A 17,002-nucleotide genomic window follows, 5' to 3' on the forward strand; every position below is an offset into this window, starting at 1 on the left:
TTTAGGGACCAGTTAGTAACAGACCGACGTAAGGAGCAGCCAGCATGTGTCATTCCCAGACACTTCATCTCCATGGAGATCTCCTGCTGATACCTTGTTTGCAGTGGGATCAATGACCTGGCAGTTCACCTTTAGGCTCCATGGGAAAGTAATAGCAGGAGGAAGCGTGAGGAGGTCTGCTTTTGTCAGGGAGGCTCTGGCAGATTGTCAAACTGGCAGCTTCCAGGGGCAGGTGAGGAGAAGGCGCTTAGCCTGGTTTCCTGTGGAAATGCGGCTGTAACCATCAGACAGCAATCAGCTTAACCCAAGGGAGTGAGCAGGCTGCAGTAAAGAGCTTAAAAAAAAATAAAGTCCTCTAAACCTCGTAAGAATAGGGAAGCACATAGAGAAAAGTGATGTTATTGGTGCTGGCACAGAGGGAAAGACAGGGAGAACTTTCCTTCTAGACATTGCCTTCAGCAGATGCTGCTGGCCGTGGATGTACTTACCAGCTAATCCACAGGAATGAAGCTCCAGGGAACGGCTTGTGCAGTCCTCTGGCTGGGTGACACTGAAGGAAGAGAAGAGAGACATATTTTCTGTGGTTGTCATGGGTGACATGAGAGAGGAACTGATGGAAGGAAAGATCCAGGAGAGGAGGAGAGCAGAACTGAAGCTGTTTTGAAGAGAGCAGAGCTCTATGATTGTGTGTTGTAGGAGGTTTGCTGGAGCTGGGGCTATAGCAGTGCAAGAGGTGCAGCAATGTGTGACTGTCTGCAAGAAACCAGGCTACATGAATTCTTTTTTATCATTTTGATAGTTCCCACAGTAACTTTTGTGCCATGGATTAATGTTTTTGCAGAGAAAAGGATCAGAAAGCTGGGCGAGTTGTTCATGGGTCTTCCTGCATCAGCAGAAATACATCTCACATTCAGCCATACTTGGCAAACCAAGATGTGTTTAGCCTGTAGCTAAAAATGTTTATAATTTGTTTTAATATTTGTAATTTGTCCCTGAAAACTGCACTGAGTATGTCATCATGCTGGAAAGTGTTCAGCTGGTGTCAGCTGAAGTAAGGGAGGTGGGCAATTATCTCGCAAGGAGTCTGCATTCAGGTATTAAAACACCCACCACTGCTGCAGTCTGGTCCATGTGAAAGGCTCAGCTGGTTTGCGGTCTATTTTTACAACTCCTTGGGGTCAAATCATCTCTGCAAAGGAGGATTTAATGAGAAGGACTGACCCGTCCTGCTCCTCCTGCTATTTGACAATGACATTTTACACAGCTTGTCTTCTGCTCAGAAGAAAAACCATTCATCAGGCCCACTTTGTATAATGGGTATTTCCATGAGATGGCCGTGGCACTCCTGGGGTTTCAAAGGCCTCCCACAGAGAAGGATTTGCCTGGCACTTGTGTTCCCTGACTAACCAGCCCTGTCCCATAAGGTCACGGCATCAGTGCAACCAAGCCATTAGCCACCCTTCTCCACCTCAGGAGCCTGTGGCAGGAGGGGAGAGCAGAAACATTTCTCCCAGCAAAACATGTCCAACCCAGCAAGTTCACCAGGGAACGGTTTGCCAGCAGCTGGGTTCGTGGCAGCTCCTCAGGATCCCCACCAGACAACTCTCTCTGAAACCCAGTTATCCAAAATCCTGGGAGAAATGAGAACATGCAGGTGCTGTGAGTCTGACTTCACCAGTGCACTAAGCCTTGGTCTGAGGGCTCCGTGGCTCCTCTTGTGGCCTAGCACTTTGCAGCCATCACAGAAAAATGATGGGGAGAAACAGGTTGTAATTCCAGCAAGTCCATGAACTTCTCCAGTCAACTACAGGTAGGAGCGTCTTTGACTCAAAGCTCCAAGCATTTGCAGGTGTCGCTCCTTCTTCTACCAGGAGGAAGAAATGTTCTTGCTAAAAATGGGGGCTGGGGTGGGGTACGTAGAATCACAAAATCTTAGAGTCATTTAGGTTGGAAAAGACCTCTGGGCCCATCGAATCCGGCAGCTGCCCCAGCACTACCACAGCCACAACTAAAACATGTCCACAAGTGCCACATCCACATGGCTTTGAAATCTCTCTGGGGATGGGGACTCAATCACTGCCCTGGGCAGACGGTACCAGTGCTTGACAACCTTTTGGACGAAGAAAATTTTCCAATATCCACCCTAAAACTTCCCTGGTGTAACATGAAGCTGTTACAAACCTGCCCCTAATCACCTTCTAGCCTCTCAGGACATTTGCATTTGTACCTCAGATTCATCTTGAGTTAAAAGGAGAATGCCCAGCACAAACCTTCAAACAGCTTGGCCTGGGGGTATGTGTTCTTCTTGCCTCAAACACTGAGCTGCATTTTCCTGCAGCTGTGACTGGTGCCATCAGATTGTGGTGGCAGCTCTCCATTTCTAATAGTTAATTTTGCTTTATGAGATCAATCCCTTTACTGCCATTACTGCAGAGAGCAATGATCAGAATATTTAAAATATTAGACTGCAGCTTTTCCGTAATGGCCAAGAAAAAGCAAATCTGGAATACCAGAAGATAATGGCAAGGTGGTTGGATGTTAGGATCTTTTTGTGGTAGGCAGAGTTCATATTCCTGGCCATGATTTGGTTTATATTAGGCAGAGAATTTGAAGTTTTATTATAAAATTTGAAGGACTTTTGGTTCTGAAAGATGAAAAGTTTCTTCTAATTACTACTAACTCAAGTTTCTACTAACTACCCTGAGAAAAGATATTCTCCCCAGCATTTTGTGTTCCCTGCCCAAGCAGACAAATCTGAAGTTACCTCTGTGACTGCTTGTGGCAGCAGATTGCAGCTCAAAAGCAACACTCATCCAGGGAGATGCACCTGAATGTTTTCATTCTCTTTGGTACTATGTTTGCATTGCAAAATCATCCAGTCTCATCTATTTATGGTTTATGGCTTAATATGGCCCAGGTTTATATTGTCTGAGTAATTACCAGGATTTGCTCTGTGAAGCAGAGTAGTTCTGGGCAGACATTTTAATTTCCATCAGCTGTCATATCCTGGGAAGATAATTAAACACTCTTCATTTTCCATTTTAAATGGTATACAAAAGCTGGACATTAAACCCAGAGAGCTTTCCAAAAGGGAACATGTGGGTAGCTTCAAACTTTCCTTTGGCACCCAGCCACCAGCGAGGGTCAGCCCAAGTTCACCATTTCCCATTGTGTAAGGCTATTTGTTTAGCATTTCTTTTGTCTGAAGTGGCCTTGTCAAATGAGATCTCCACATAATTTTCATTTGGCCCTTCACTCACATCTGAGCTGTCACTCCCATGGAAGCAGTTTGACTTTGAGCTTAACAGAAATGTAGGCATAAGTAGACAAAGCTTGAAGAAATTCACATAATTTTCCAGCTTAATCCCTGGAAAAAGGGAGTAGGCAGCCTCAGAATCTCATGGTGTAAAAATCCAAAGACACTTTCAAGGACCAAGGTTCAATAACTTGGTTCACTCTGCCACTGTAGACAGACTGGCCCCCAAATTTCATTCTCTGTATTTTGACTAGATTAAGAAAATAACCCTCACATTGTTTTGAGTGAGGGACACATCCTTCTTCACATCCTGTCCTGCATGGCATTGCAGAGCAGGCCTGAAAGCTTCCCCTCCTCCAGCGTGAGACCACCCCACGTTGTAGGTGCACGTCATCCCTGGTGCCCTTAGGGTCCCTCTGACACGGTGCCTCCATGTGTTTGCTCTCTGTGATGCAAGGACATCCCCCCCAAAAAATTAATGTCATCTCCTGGCAGGTCTGTGTTCCAGGATTTATCTGGTGACTGGAACTGCAGTCGCTGTTGCCATTCTAATTAATCCTCCTCGGCTGCAGTTGCATTCCAAGATTTCCAGCTGGGCATGTACCTGCTCATGTACCTGCTCACCCAGCTGATACTGAGCCAGAATGGTGGCATTTTCTCTTATTTTAAATCTAAATTAAACACAATATGGAAAGGGATGTTGCTGAGCACTTTTAAACTTCTAATTACAGGTGATATCACTGAATACTGTACAGATCCACCTCTACTGGTATTTGATATGCAAATGAAAAAGACCATGTTGCTGTTGGCACAGAACCACATAGGCTGGGAAGGGCCTCCAGAGGACCTCTACTCACTCCCTCCTCCTCATCAGTGCAGGTACAGTGAGTTGCTTAGAACCGTGTCCAGTTAAATTTTGGATCTCTCCAAAGATGGAGCTTTTAGAGCCTCTCTGGGCAACTGATGCCAGTTTTTCTCTACCCTCATGGTAGAAAATTCTTTTCTTCTATAGAGCTGGAATTTTAATCTGATGCGTACAACAAAAGGAAAAAGCATCATCTCTAGCTGGATATAGATGCTACACTCATTTCTTGTGTGGTTTGTGAACCCCTCAAAATTTCTGCTTCCTCCTTAGCATTTTCCCACTGCTAACAAAATTACATTTCTCTAATCATCTCCATTGTCCATATGCCCCATTTGTGTCCTGAACACTGCCAAGATTGTGTCTCATTTCAATTTCTTGATGGCCTTGCTCAAAGGCCAGTTGCCATTGCATGGAAGTCCAGTATATTTAAAATAATCAATTACGGAAAATGATACAGTTCCAGCTGCCTTCCAGAAGGCTCCTTTGGCAGGAGTTAAACACTGCAGCAGGAGCACACACAGGGCTGTCTTCTCACAGCTCAATGCATAGAACATAAATTGATGCATGGGATGTAAACACTCCCAGTGGGATCCCCTGCCAGCCCTACACTACACCCTGAAAGCTCTGCCCTCCCAGGGCCATGTCCTGCTGCTGGCCCTGGCTAATCACTGCCATTCCCATTTGCTCATGTCCCTGGAAAGGAGGGGGACGTGACTTCAGTGGGTGCTGTGTGAGCTGGGAGTGACAGAGCACACTCTGCACATCACGGCACATCCCATCACCCGTGTGTCTGTCACCTGGAGACACAGAGCTCCTCCTTAGAGGGACCGTGCTGGTCCAGCACACATCCCATCACCTGTGTATGCATCACCTGGAGACACAGAGCTTCTCCTTAGAGGGACCATGCAGGTCCAACACCCTAGCTCTGGACTGCAGGATGAAAGGGAGCTCTGGATCGGAGCGATGCCTTCCCTTTGTGTCTCCCTGTGCTCCCAAGGCTTTGATTTTTCCTGACTGTGATCACCAGAGTGGTACTCGCTGTCTCACATGGCACTGCAGGAACACCTTCCTGATGCCCCATCTAATCTGCTGCCCACTTCCAGCAGAGCACATGTCCTGTGTCAGCAGAGATGGGTGTGCCCCAAAGGAAAGCCATCTGAACTGATAGGAGATGAGTAACTCAATGTGATCATAAGAATTAACAACACTAAACACATCTTCGAGAGGCTCTGGGCAAGGTCCTGATCATCACAGACATTCCATGAGCTGCTCTTCGCCACAATATTGTTGTCTTTGATATCCTTAGAGAACAGAAAGTAATGCAAGTTAGTTATATTTTTGCTTTACAACAAGGATACTTCAGCCTCTTGCCTGTTCTCATATCACTCTCTGGGTGATACATATCTAGCTATACAGTATAAATCAGAAAATTACTATCTTTGGCACCTATAATTGGAAAGGTTCTTCCTCTAACAAAATGAGACAATTCTGAAATGGTGCTCCATGAGGTTAAAGAGCTGCTGTTTCTACTTTTCTGCAGTGGGAGACACTGGGAAATTTTTAAATGAACAGATATTTCAAATTTGAGATTTAAATCAGGAATACATGTTATTTCAATGAGATTTTCAAAAGACTTTGTTTTAGTTACTCATGACGTTGTGGAAGAGCTTTGAACAATCCCTTCCCCACTCCAAATCCCAATGGCACCTTCCAAAAATGATGTGGAGCAACAAGCAGGATTCAGACTTCAAAAATATGAAAATATCTGAAATTGTCATTGAAAATGAAAGATTTTATTCTTCACTTTTAAAATGGGGAAAATAAAATATGATGCTAAAGCAAATCTTTAACATAGCACATTTTTCATTTAACAAGAAAAACCAGGCAATAATTTCCATCCCAGTGGAAGAAGTGCAGCTCTTCACATGGTGTTCTCAAGCAGACTCCCTCTGTGTTAACATGCACCACAAGCTGTAGCTATTTTAATGCTTTTTAGCTTCAGCATTCCTACATGTCATTGAAAGCATCCAGCTTTCCACGAAACAAATCTGTACTTTAATGAGGTAGCTGTCTAGAATACATATTCCTTCCCATGCTATTAGATAGGAAGTTTGGAACTGGAACAATAAAATACACATAAACTGGACCAAAGATGAACATCCTGTGTCCATGGTACAAGGCTCTACTGCCTATGTCCAACGTGGCAAACTGTTCCTTCTCTTTCCACAGTTGTTTTATTGTTCTTTGCTTTTTTTTCAGGGCTGAGCATAAAATCCAGTCACTTCCCTGGTTTTCTATCTATGTGACTTTGCCTTTTAAGAAGAGATGTTAATGAATATGATTAAGCTGGCATACCCTTAAGTAACATTAAGCTACTTTAAATATATTCCCCCTAATATACCAGCTGTTTTCTGTGAAGAAAAGATTCCCTTCAAGAGATTTCCTTCTAGAGAAGAAATATCCTCTCATTTGCCCCAAAGGAGTTTACTCCTTTACCTTTATAGTTAGACTATGTGTATTTTGAATTTGTCTACTGTTCTCCTGCTCTGACCTTCACCACACTTCCTTCTCAGATCAGAGTTGATGGCTGGGTCTGCTTTCACTCAACTTCCCACAAGGTCATAACTCTGGTGTGGTTTTGCTCTCAGAAAGCAAAAATCCCACCTAGAGTTTCAGGGAGGTGCCATTGCCATTGCAGACTACCAGTTGTATTTTCCCTTCAAACCTCAGATGATCTTTCTATGCATAAGCTGAGCTTCAGAACATGAAATTACTAACAAATGGGAATTTTGCACACCCAACTGGGCATTTTCTTATCTTCCTGGTAAGGAATTGCTGCAGCATTGGATGAAAAAGCAATAGCTGGTGGGTCCCTTGGGAGCCCACCTCTCCACGTGTGTGATTCTGTAGAGGTTTCCCCAGACTGTCACCAGAGAAACTCCTGGTTCTGTATGGAAATGCAGTAGGACAACCAGTGAGGGCTGAGGACTGAATCCACAGGGTTTTTTATTTTGAAAACTAATGGTTTCCCAGTTATTAAGCTAATTCTCATCTCCCTTACTTCATTCCTGGCCATGCAGCAGCTGAAACATCTTCCTCAGTTTTCACTGACTTCTCCTTCCTTCCATGGCTCACTCCTGTGGGATTGTGCCTGTCTGGAGAGCAGAGCTCCTGCCCTATCCTCACAGGGAGGCTGCTGCCTTCAGCTTTTCTCCTGATGCAAAGTGACTGTGTCCTTCTGGGGGGTCATCCATGCTTATGCTTCCATGCATCCAGCTCCAGGGCCTTAGGAGATGCTAAAAAAACCCCTTCCCCAGACAGCACAGCTTGGCTGGGCTGGGCCAAACGTGAATTGGGCTCCACTGACTGCAAGCAGAGCCAAGGCAAAGCTTTCTAGTGTGGCTGTTTAAATTAGGCAATGAGATCACTGCCTGCACTGTCCCTCTGACTGTCCATCACATGCCCAGCACTCATCCCAGGGTGGCTGTTCAGCTTTGGTCACTGCAAAGAGGTGGGAATTACACCTCAGCTCACTGCAGGAAAGGACAGGATTTTGTCATGATCTGGTCAAAAATGTATTTTAACTGCCTGTAAACCTAGGGCAGGGTGCTTCTAGCAATGACTCAGGATAAAAGTGGCATTGTGGCCCTAAGAACTAAAGGAACTTAATTGTATTAAAATACTGAATTTTGGTGACAGACTTCACATCAACCCAACAGGTGGTTTAGTAATAGAATCATTGAATATCCCCAGCTGGAAGGGACCCATAGGGATCAGAGACTCCAACCCCTGGCCCTGCACAGACACCCCAACAATCCCACCCTGTGCATCCCTGGGAGCATTGTCCAAATGCTCCTGGAATTCTGGCAGCCTTGGGGCCGTGCCCATTCCCTGGGGAGCCTGGTCAGTGCCTGACCAGTGAGAGACTGCAAACACACCAGGACATTAACAATATCATTCAAGCCATTGAACACTGCAGCAATAAAGCCAGTTCAATGTGTAATTTTATGAAGAGATTCTCTCTTCAGGTCTCAAAATGTGCATGTCTCTGCCAGTTCTTCTCTTCTTTGCAAATGAAATTTTTATCTTCGCATCAATTTCTCCCACCATCAGATTTCAAAGAAGGATGTTCAGTTATCTAAACACTGAAGCTGGTTTGGGCGCTTGCCAGCTTCGAAGGCATCGTGTTCACTATCCACTGGACTGCTTTGAAGGATGCCTTTCCTCTAAAATACTACATCCTTTAGAGGTACATTTTATTTATATTTTATCGGGTCTTTATTTCTAGAAGTTTCTTTAACCTCCCAGTGGCATCCAGAGGAAATTTCACGGCAGGGATGAGGTAAGTGAAAACCAACTATTAGAAGGGAAGGGTTATTTTTGCTAGTGAAATCAGCAAATGCCTCTGTCAGGAAGCTGTGGATTCCAGGAAGGACAGTTGCTTCACAGCAAACAGGAATACTGTTTCCTCAAACAGCACGTTTTAATCCCTGGGCAGTGGTCACCAGAGATGCCAGGGGACAATAACGGGTAGTGCTCAGGACACTTCTGGTCTGGCCCAGAGGAGATGCAGCATCCTGGGGACATGGGAGGCAAGACTTCCTCATTTTCCCTTTTAGCTGAAGATAAAGAAGCAACAGCACATTGCAGCACCAAGGTGTGCACAAACAGGAGCTCCAGAAACACAGGCAGCCACAACACGGACACAACCAGAAGTACATCTATTGCAAGGCTGGCAAGGGAACTCTTCAAGCCAATCTACCAACCTTCCCTGCAAACCTCGCCCTGCAAATGAGCCATAGCTGCTTTCCAGACTCAGCTGCCTGAGGTGCCCTGTCTCGAGGATGTACATTTGCCTCACGTTCTGCCCTCTGCGACTCAGAAGAGCTGCTGTGAAAGCATCTCTGCTCACATTCTGTAGCCCACGTGGAAACAGGAGCTGTCAGAACTGTCTGCAGGGAAAACATGCCTGCTCACATTTCACCGGGCTTTACTCATTCCTGTTGAGTCACTGCTCCTTTGGGCACTGCTCTGCACCAATGTGTTTGCTCTGTCAGCAGCTGAAAGGAAGGCACAGGTAGGTTCCTCTGGTGCTGGGTGATCCAAGCCTGGAGTTTTACTCACACAGCACAATATTTCTTCATTAAGAGCACTGTGAAATCCTGATGCCAGTGAGATAACAGTTGCTAAACTAACTCACTGCTGACAGGGAATTTTCATCCTTTCCCTAAGACACGTTTTTTTCCTTATTTTAGACATACTTTTTTCACTATGTTGTTCATTATGATGTCTTTCATGACATCAGTGTGGATATTATCTAAAGAACTGAATAGGAACATCAGATGATGCAGAGGTCAAAGTGTGTTTTGGTGGTTCAATGCAAAGTTTGGAGTTAAGAGTTGAAATCACCTTCTTGGGAACTGTTTGCCTGGGAAATATTTGACAAGTGAAAAACTACCACAGATGACTTATAGACTTGGTCCAGTGTAAATTAACTTTATGAAATTCATATGAATAATTTGTTTCTGTAATTTTAGATTTCACCTAAATCTCTGCCACTATGCAAAATACCTGAATGATAAAAATGCTCAGGAGCATGACAGAGGACTATTTTGCCATTACTTTTAAAGATAAAAAATATTAAAATATGTGAAGTAACATGATCTTAAGCCCAGTAACATACAACAGAAAATGGCAATGGTTACTAGCTAGAAACAGAGTATTTTCAGTAGTAAAATAACAACTTCTTTCTTGTGAGTCTGTCTAGCAACCTCTGCTGTGAACAGAACTATTGATCCAGGGAGGTGTTTTGCTCAGAGGCTGGAATTCAGCCACCCTGTGTGCAGGCAGCTCTGCTCCAAGCCTGCTGCCCAGCAGGGCTCCAGCCAGGTGGAGATGACCTTGCAGTTCATGGTCTCTGTGTTTTCTGACAGATAAACCCAGGCCCAGCCCAGGCACTGATTTCCCTTTCAGCTGCACATGTACAGGGGCTTTCTTCTGTATCATTTCAAAAATCCAGTTCCTCTCTCTCACATTGATCCAGATTTCAGGCCAGCTTTCACTTGCCTTTCAACCTTCTTATCATCTGCTGCTGAGTCATCTCCCGTGTTTCCTGTAGTCTGGATTAATTCCTTCTTTGGCAGATGGGATTTCCACTCCCACTCTTCCTTCACAGACTCCTCAAGAAAGTCATCTTGCTTTTCTGCCTCAGCTTTTCCATCTCTAACATGGGAATCAGGACACTTTCCTTCCTTGGACCGATTTTGAGAACAAATCCACTTCTGTCTACAGAATACTGTGATGACTGCCACTGAAAACTGCGTAATCAGTGTAATCCATAGTGTGCTTTCACAAGGGTATCCATGAATAAAGAAATGCATTGTATCCCTCTTCCCAGCTAACTGCACCCTAGGAATGGAGAATTACAGTCACATCAAAATTATAGGACAGATGCTGAAGGACAAGTATCAACTGTACCACAGACAGAGGCAGTGTGGCAGGAAAAGGGCAAAAATTGAGGTCTCCACATGGAGCTGAGAATTTGTGAGGCTCAACCTGAGCTCATAGAGAAGGAAGAGGACGAGAAGATGCTAAATGGACCAAGCACAGACAGCTGGTTTCTGAGACGGAAGCAACAGTGATGGAGAATAAAGCTTGGAAGCGCTTTTAGCACCTCATTCAGGAACCAACCTGAGATTTTAGTAGACAGCCCTGTAAGTGCCCTTCCTCCACAGCCCTGGTCACACTATGGTGGCAGAAAACAATCTCCTGAGGAAATCTACAGAGCTGTAGAGTGCTGAAGTTAATGAAAACATCATCCAGCTCTCCATCTGGTACTTGGACTGTGCCAATATTGACCAAATCACTGATGGTGTTAAATAGACTCCCTTTCATTTGAAATGCAAACAGGTAAATATTAGTGCTACCTCTAATAAGACTTGGAGAATGCACACACCAACCCCTGCTCATTACCCTTAGGCATGGCCTGGAGGGTACAGAGCAATGGAGAGGATGCGCTCTGTCCCAGCTAACTTAGACCCAACTGGAAGAAAGCTAAAAGCAGAAAGAGCTCCCAGCCTATGCTGGACACAAGCTTGTGCATTGGAAATGATACCAGAATGTCCTGTATTCATGTTTCATCTGTATTTTCTGAGCTCAGAGTGAGGTCTGAACAGCTCTCCCTGCAGTGATGGGTATTGCAGGATGGATGTGCCTGAGGAACCTCCCCTTCCCTCCCTGTGGTGAATGGGACCAAAGGACACCTGAACTCCTTTGGCTTCCAGGGATGCTTTAATTTATTTTCACCAAACCAAAGAGGGCACAGCCCTGCACACTCTCTGTATACATTCTCTGCTATAGTATGGACTCCTTCTTTGGAGAGTAAATAAAATATTTACAGTCTATAAATCTAGGAAAATTTTTTCTCTTTCAGCAGCAGATTGACTTCCCTGGCCTGCTGCAGGGCAAATTGAGTGCCAGTCTCCAGCTCATCTCATAGCCTACAAGACTTACATATTTTTAGAGAATCTTGGAAAAGATTTTGTGATTTACATACAATCATACGATTTTTTTTTGCCAGAGAGGATACTGAGGGCTTCTCCTACAATACAAATTATATTCTGTAACTATTGTTATGAGAGTCTTTTGTAAAACAGCTTTGTAGGTTGCAGACTTTCTTTTGTTTGCTTCCTTTACATCTGCTGTGTTTTATGGGCTCTGCACCACTCACATTTCTGAATCATTTGCATTATTCCTCGTACCCTTTTGGCTGAGAGGAGCGCTGGGTTTTACACAGCACTCTACTAGCAGGACATGCATGTTGAAACAAATCATAATGCTTGGGATTTGTATCATCAAAGTGCTCTTCAAATACAGCCAAATACAGCTTTGCACCATTGGGGTGAGGAACCAAGAAGAGTTTACTCCTGTTTCACTGGAACACGAGTGGGTGAAGTGACGTTGTGTCCCCATGAACCCAGAACATGCCCAGGTGGGACATCAGTGCTGGCCCCCACCAGGCCGAAGGAAGAGCAGGTTCCTTTTATTTTGGAAATGGTTAGTCACAATCAAAGGAGCCCTAATGCTATTTTAAACCATAGAAACACTACCTTTGGTGTGTTTCCATGCAGTCTCAGAAGTTATTGGGCTGATTTTCTCCCTGTCCAACACCATGGAGTTGGGCGAGGCTGAACTTCCTCCAGTGCTTCTTTGGTTGTACACACAAATACATAACAAGATTATGTGTAGTGTGCAGACTCCTGTCTGGTCAAGTATAGAAAATATAGATAACACTTAGATATGGAATAAGATTAATGGGGGCAACTGTTTTCCAAAAGGAAGTATAGGAGCGCAGGTGGTTGCAGAGATGAGTCGAGTAGTCTCGTTCCCCAGCTACAGGGATGTGTGTTAGGACATTTAGGAGCCTGATTTGGTCCTCATTGAAAGGAAAGCAGAAAAACAGTCACCCTCTGCTTTTTGATAACTAGGATGTGCTCAATCTCTTAGTTACTCTGTTTTTTCCTTCATTTAACTGCTTCACCACCAGCTAAAGTCACAAGCGTGGGCATCTGCTAAAGAGTACAAATAGGTCAGGCTTTTTCCTCCACCTTCTGCCCATGAAGTGAACTAAGGAAATGTGAGGTCCTGCTCACCCAGACACCTCAAAGCCTGACATGGAGTAGACCAGCCTAGGGAAGGTGTTTGAGGACAGACTGACATCCACTGAGACACCAAATGCTGCAGCCACTGCTGACAGATGCCTTCAGACCCCCCGTTTTCAGCCAGTCCTTACATTTCAGATTTAATCAGGCTTTTCACACCGTTCAAACACATCTGAGGAAAGGAGTTGCAGAGATGCACAAGGAACCCCCATGAGAGAGGTTTTAAACAAAGCTGATGGGAGAGTGTTCTTCCATTTGTGAAAGGCTTTGCTGGATGGACATTGGGTACTGAGAACTGCCTTCCCCTTTTTGGTCGCGAGCAGAAGTCACAAATAGCACGAGCTGTAGGTTCAGGTTTGCCCCACACCTTTGCAGTGCCAACAGCAGGTCACAGGGGCGAGCACAGCCCCAAGGCCACCTAGGGAGGAAATAACACTTTGCGTTTCCTTACCATAGTTGTGCAAAGGTGGGAAATCTTCCTTTACCATTGCATAGATGATGAAAATCAAGGGTTTTTAGAAGCCAGATGAAGTGTTCCACCTCTGAACATTAACAGAGGCTTGTTTAAGGATCTTTAAAGTGTTTTCTTCCAATCTGGTTCAATCCAACTTTTTTTTAGCATCGCACCTGGGCCTCTGAGTCACAGCGAGCTCCAGAGACTGGCAGTTCTTTCCCTATCCAAAAAGCACAAACACAGACAGAGACGCAAAAGAAACAACAAACCAGTAACAGATGTTTGCATGGTCTCAGGCGTAGCATACCATAAAAAATGACACTGCCACTGGTCCTTGGAGGTAGGTTAATATCTAGTTTGGCTAACAGTTTCGTCAGACTTCCAGGGCAAGAGTAACCTTAGGGGGTATGTCTCCATATTTTTTGAAGCCTGGAGCACCCCATCCCACCAGCAGCAGCCTGCAGATGCCATTGGAGCTGATGCAGAAAGGTTACAGCTTTCCTTTCTTCTCCTGTAGCACTGTCAGTATGACTTTCAACTCTTACCCCACCCAAAAAAAGCTGCATTATCTGTATGTTTAGCTGGATCACCTGGGTGGGTATTAATACACAGTCATGTGCCCAACTCCTGCCTCTGCTGTGGCTCATCAATTTAGGGAAGCTGTTAGTGACCCTCAGCTGGTTTTGTAAAACTACAATTAACGTGGACTATCGCAGGCTCAGACCGTGGAGGAAATGTCTCTCTCTTTTTTTCCTAAGGTCAGATTCTCTTCCAGCCCCCATGGTCACTGGTGACAGACATTCTTCTGGATATCCATTGTCTTTTTGCCATGAAAAGCACTATTTGACCCACAGGCAGACTCGCATCTCTTCTCCTTGCAGAGGTTTCTTTTCTGATGGAGGTGACAGGAGACAGCCACCCTATTCAATCCATTTGGGACCCTGCACAGGGATAAGGAACACCAGTAGATTTTCTGTGTGGTTCTTCAGAGACAGGTTGTACCAAAGCAGACTCGGGGAGAGTTGGGCAAGACGTTCAACCTTCTCCACATCATCCTGCGGACCTGTTCTCGTTTCCCCTCACCTCTCCTTGTTGTTCAGCAACAGAAGAAGCTAGTGAGAAGGCCCCACTTCACAGAGGTCTTTGGACTTTAAAAAAAGAAATATAGTTGAATTTTGCAATAACGAATAACACAGAACTGCATTTTGCTACTGCCCTTCACTTGTTTGAGAGTGGCCAGAATGTTTTCATACCATTTTTATCCATCAGCCTCTCCACAGCCTCTCACTGGGATGTATAAATTTTTGAACAGGACATTGAATCTGAATTTCTAGGTCCATAATAGTCTCCATTGTCCAGACATTATGATGGAAAGCGCATTTTTTCATTCTGCTTAAACATGCATGAATAACACCCAAACAATGTGTGGTATTTTAACACGTTTCAATGGAAACACTAATTCTGACTTGTCCCCAAACCAACTTAACTTACCTGGAGTGAACTCCTAAGTGATTTACAACTTGTAATCACCTTGAGTGTCTACTATGACTTTGTGGAAGACTTGCCTTTTAATGCCTCCTATTGCCATCTCTCTCTATGTCTAACCTACAGAGATGATTAAGACGAAACTGCTGGCAATACCTTCCCTGCCTTTTTGTAAGGAACATCCTTCTTTCTACTAACATTTTGCTTCTTCCTTCCAGAAAGAACCTTTTGAGCAGCCTAGGGAGCAAGGGGGTTTGTTCTGATAACGAACTGAAACCCCTTTTTTCAGTAGTTACTGCTGAAGTGGGAGCATTTCCACAGATGTGCAAGTTGAAAATGACAAGGACGAAGGACAGATAGACACTAAAAACATAGGAGAGCAAGAAAGGCAATATTCTTGACATGTTTATTGAGAGGAAGCTCCCAAAAATGATGAGGAAATTATTGTCCTCCTCAACACCATCAATTGCCCCCAAGGGTGGATTCACCTTACATGGCTTAGACAACAGGATGTAGGTGCCTGTGCTCGTTCCAGCTATCCCAGCAAAACACAAGCCTCTGGAAGGTCATTCACTTCATTTCAACACAAACCAACCTTTGGAGGTCCTTATTTCCCTTCTCTGACTCTAAAGGTATCCATGGAGTACTTGCTGTAGCACAGACATCTATCTGACTCTGAGATGTCAGGAGAAGGCAGGCAAATCCTAACCCACGGCTCTGCATCATCAGCTATATGTAAAAGCTACAATGAAAATGCATTTGTGATTAATCACATATCCTTACAAGTTGTGAAATTCCATGTAATAGTTCCCTTATGAATGATAACACACACTTCCTGTCAGCTTAATATTTTCTGTAAAGGTGCACAGCAACAATTGCTCCAGAAGAGCTCAGTGTTTTGGACCAAGTTACAGTTTCTAAGGGAATTATAACTTTGCCTTGATTTGAATGCAATTAAATTCTCTGCCATAATAGCAGCATAATGACAAGAATACTTTTTATTTCCTTGGCTTGGAAATTAAAGGGAATAACACACATTGGTGCAGAAGGAAAGAGACCTTCAATTCCATACAGACAGCAGTATTCCCAAGTCAGTGTGTTCTCCTTTCTGGTATGAAAAGGGATGCAGGAAAACCCAATTATATATTTCTTTTTAATGCCCACTTCCAGTGCATGAAAAGCAGGAAGTTGTGCCAGCAGTTAGATCATGGATGCCTAGCCATGGCTTCTAGCTTTTCTTCTCAGCCCACTCTGGGCTTTAGGCTACTTATTGAATCCCTGTTCGCCTGCCTGAGTTGTTGAGACCTGAGATTTAATCTGATAAAAGCTGTGTACAGGTTTAAGTTTGCACAGTCCCTTGCTGTGATGTTGATAAATGCCCTGGGTAGAGCACAAATGATGACTTCATCCATGCCAGTTCTACTGCTCGAAGCCATCCTTCAACTATGAACTTAGAATGTTGTTTGTTGTTTGTTTGTTTGTTTGTTTGTGGGGGTTTTTTTGTGCATAAAATACATGAAAAAAATCCCCAAATTCTTCATTACTGTTATAGTCACCAGTTTTTGCTTTATGTTCTTGCAAGCAGTGTTTTTATGGGCTCCTGAAAGACTGATTTGCATAAAATTTAACAGTGTTTATCTCCGAATGTAGGAGATACAAGTGAGATCTTATCACAAGTAAACTGCTGTTATTATATTCTGGCCCCCTGCCAAGGAACCATTACATGGCCACTCTTATCTCCTATCACACCAACCCAACCCTTCCCCAAATCCCTGTGTGAAGGATGGCTGCCCAGTAACCCTTCCCATTGGAGCCAAGGCCTTAGCAGGTTCCCTTGAGGCATTTGCCACAGGAGCACATCCCCATGGATGTGCTCTGTGATCACCAGCAGCCTGTAGGGGTTGGTAGTGCAGAGCCAAAAGTAGTGCTGCACAGAGGGTTTCTGGGTGGGACAGGTTCTCTTTTGTCGCTTAAAACTCGAACTTAAAACTAGGCTTTAACTTAAAACTGTGTGTATTCTGAGGGAGGTGAGGAGTGGGAGTGGTTCTGTGCTTCGCAAACACCTGTGCCAGAGAAGAAATCACCAGTGAGCAGCATCCCTCCCAAAAGGAGATGCCCACCTTTCCCCAGGAGGAGGTAGAACTGCTCACACAAGTGTTCTCTGTATAATTTAGTGTCAGAATGAACTCTGTTAAAGCATAAGAGGCTTAAAGAGAAAGTCGTGCAACCCTACCTGGTACTGAGAAACAAATGTGCAGCCTAGAAGAAAATGTTCTTGGCTT

The 17,002-nt window shown here is 44.4% G+C and overlaps 1 long non-coding RNA gene across 1 annotated transcript in view; it reads left to right on the top strand.

Moving 5' to 3' along the window:
* The window catches only part of LOC121667351, a 38,138-nt gene that overhangs the window by 19,695 nt on the left and 1,441 nt on the right, over positions 1 to 17,002 (top strand). Inside the window, exon 4 of the long non-coding RNA XR_006017033.1 lies at positions 3,988 to 4,135. This is a non-coding gene — a long non-coding RNA (uncharacterized LOC121667351). The remainder of the gene's footprint in view (positions 1 to 3,987; positions 4,136 to 17,002) is intronic.

This window comes from Corvus kubaryi, unplaced genomic scaffold, assembly GCF_017639235.1.
Source record: "Corvus kubaryi isolate FWS band 111438036 unplaced genomic scaffold, C.kubaryi_AGA036_p1.0 37361, whole genome shotgun sequence".
Classification (NCBI taxonomy): domain Eukaryota; kingdom Metazoa; phylum Chordata; class Aves; order Passeriformes; family Corvidae; genus Corvus; species Corvus kubaryi.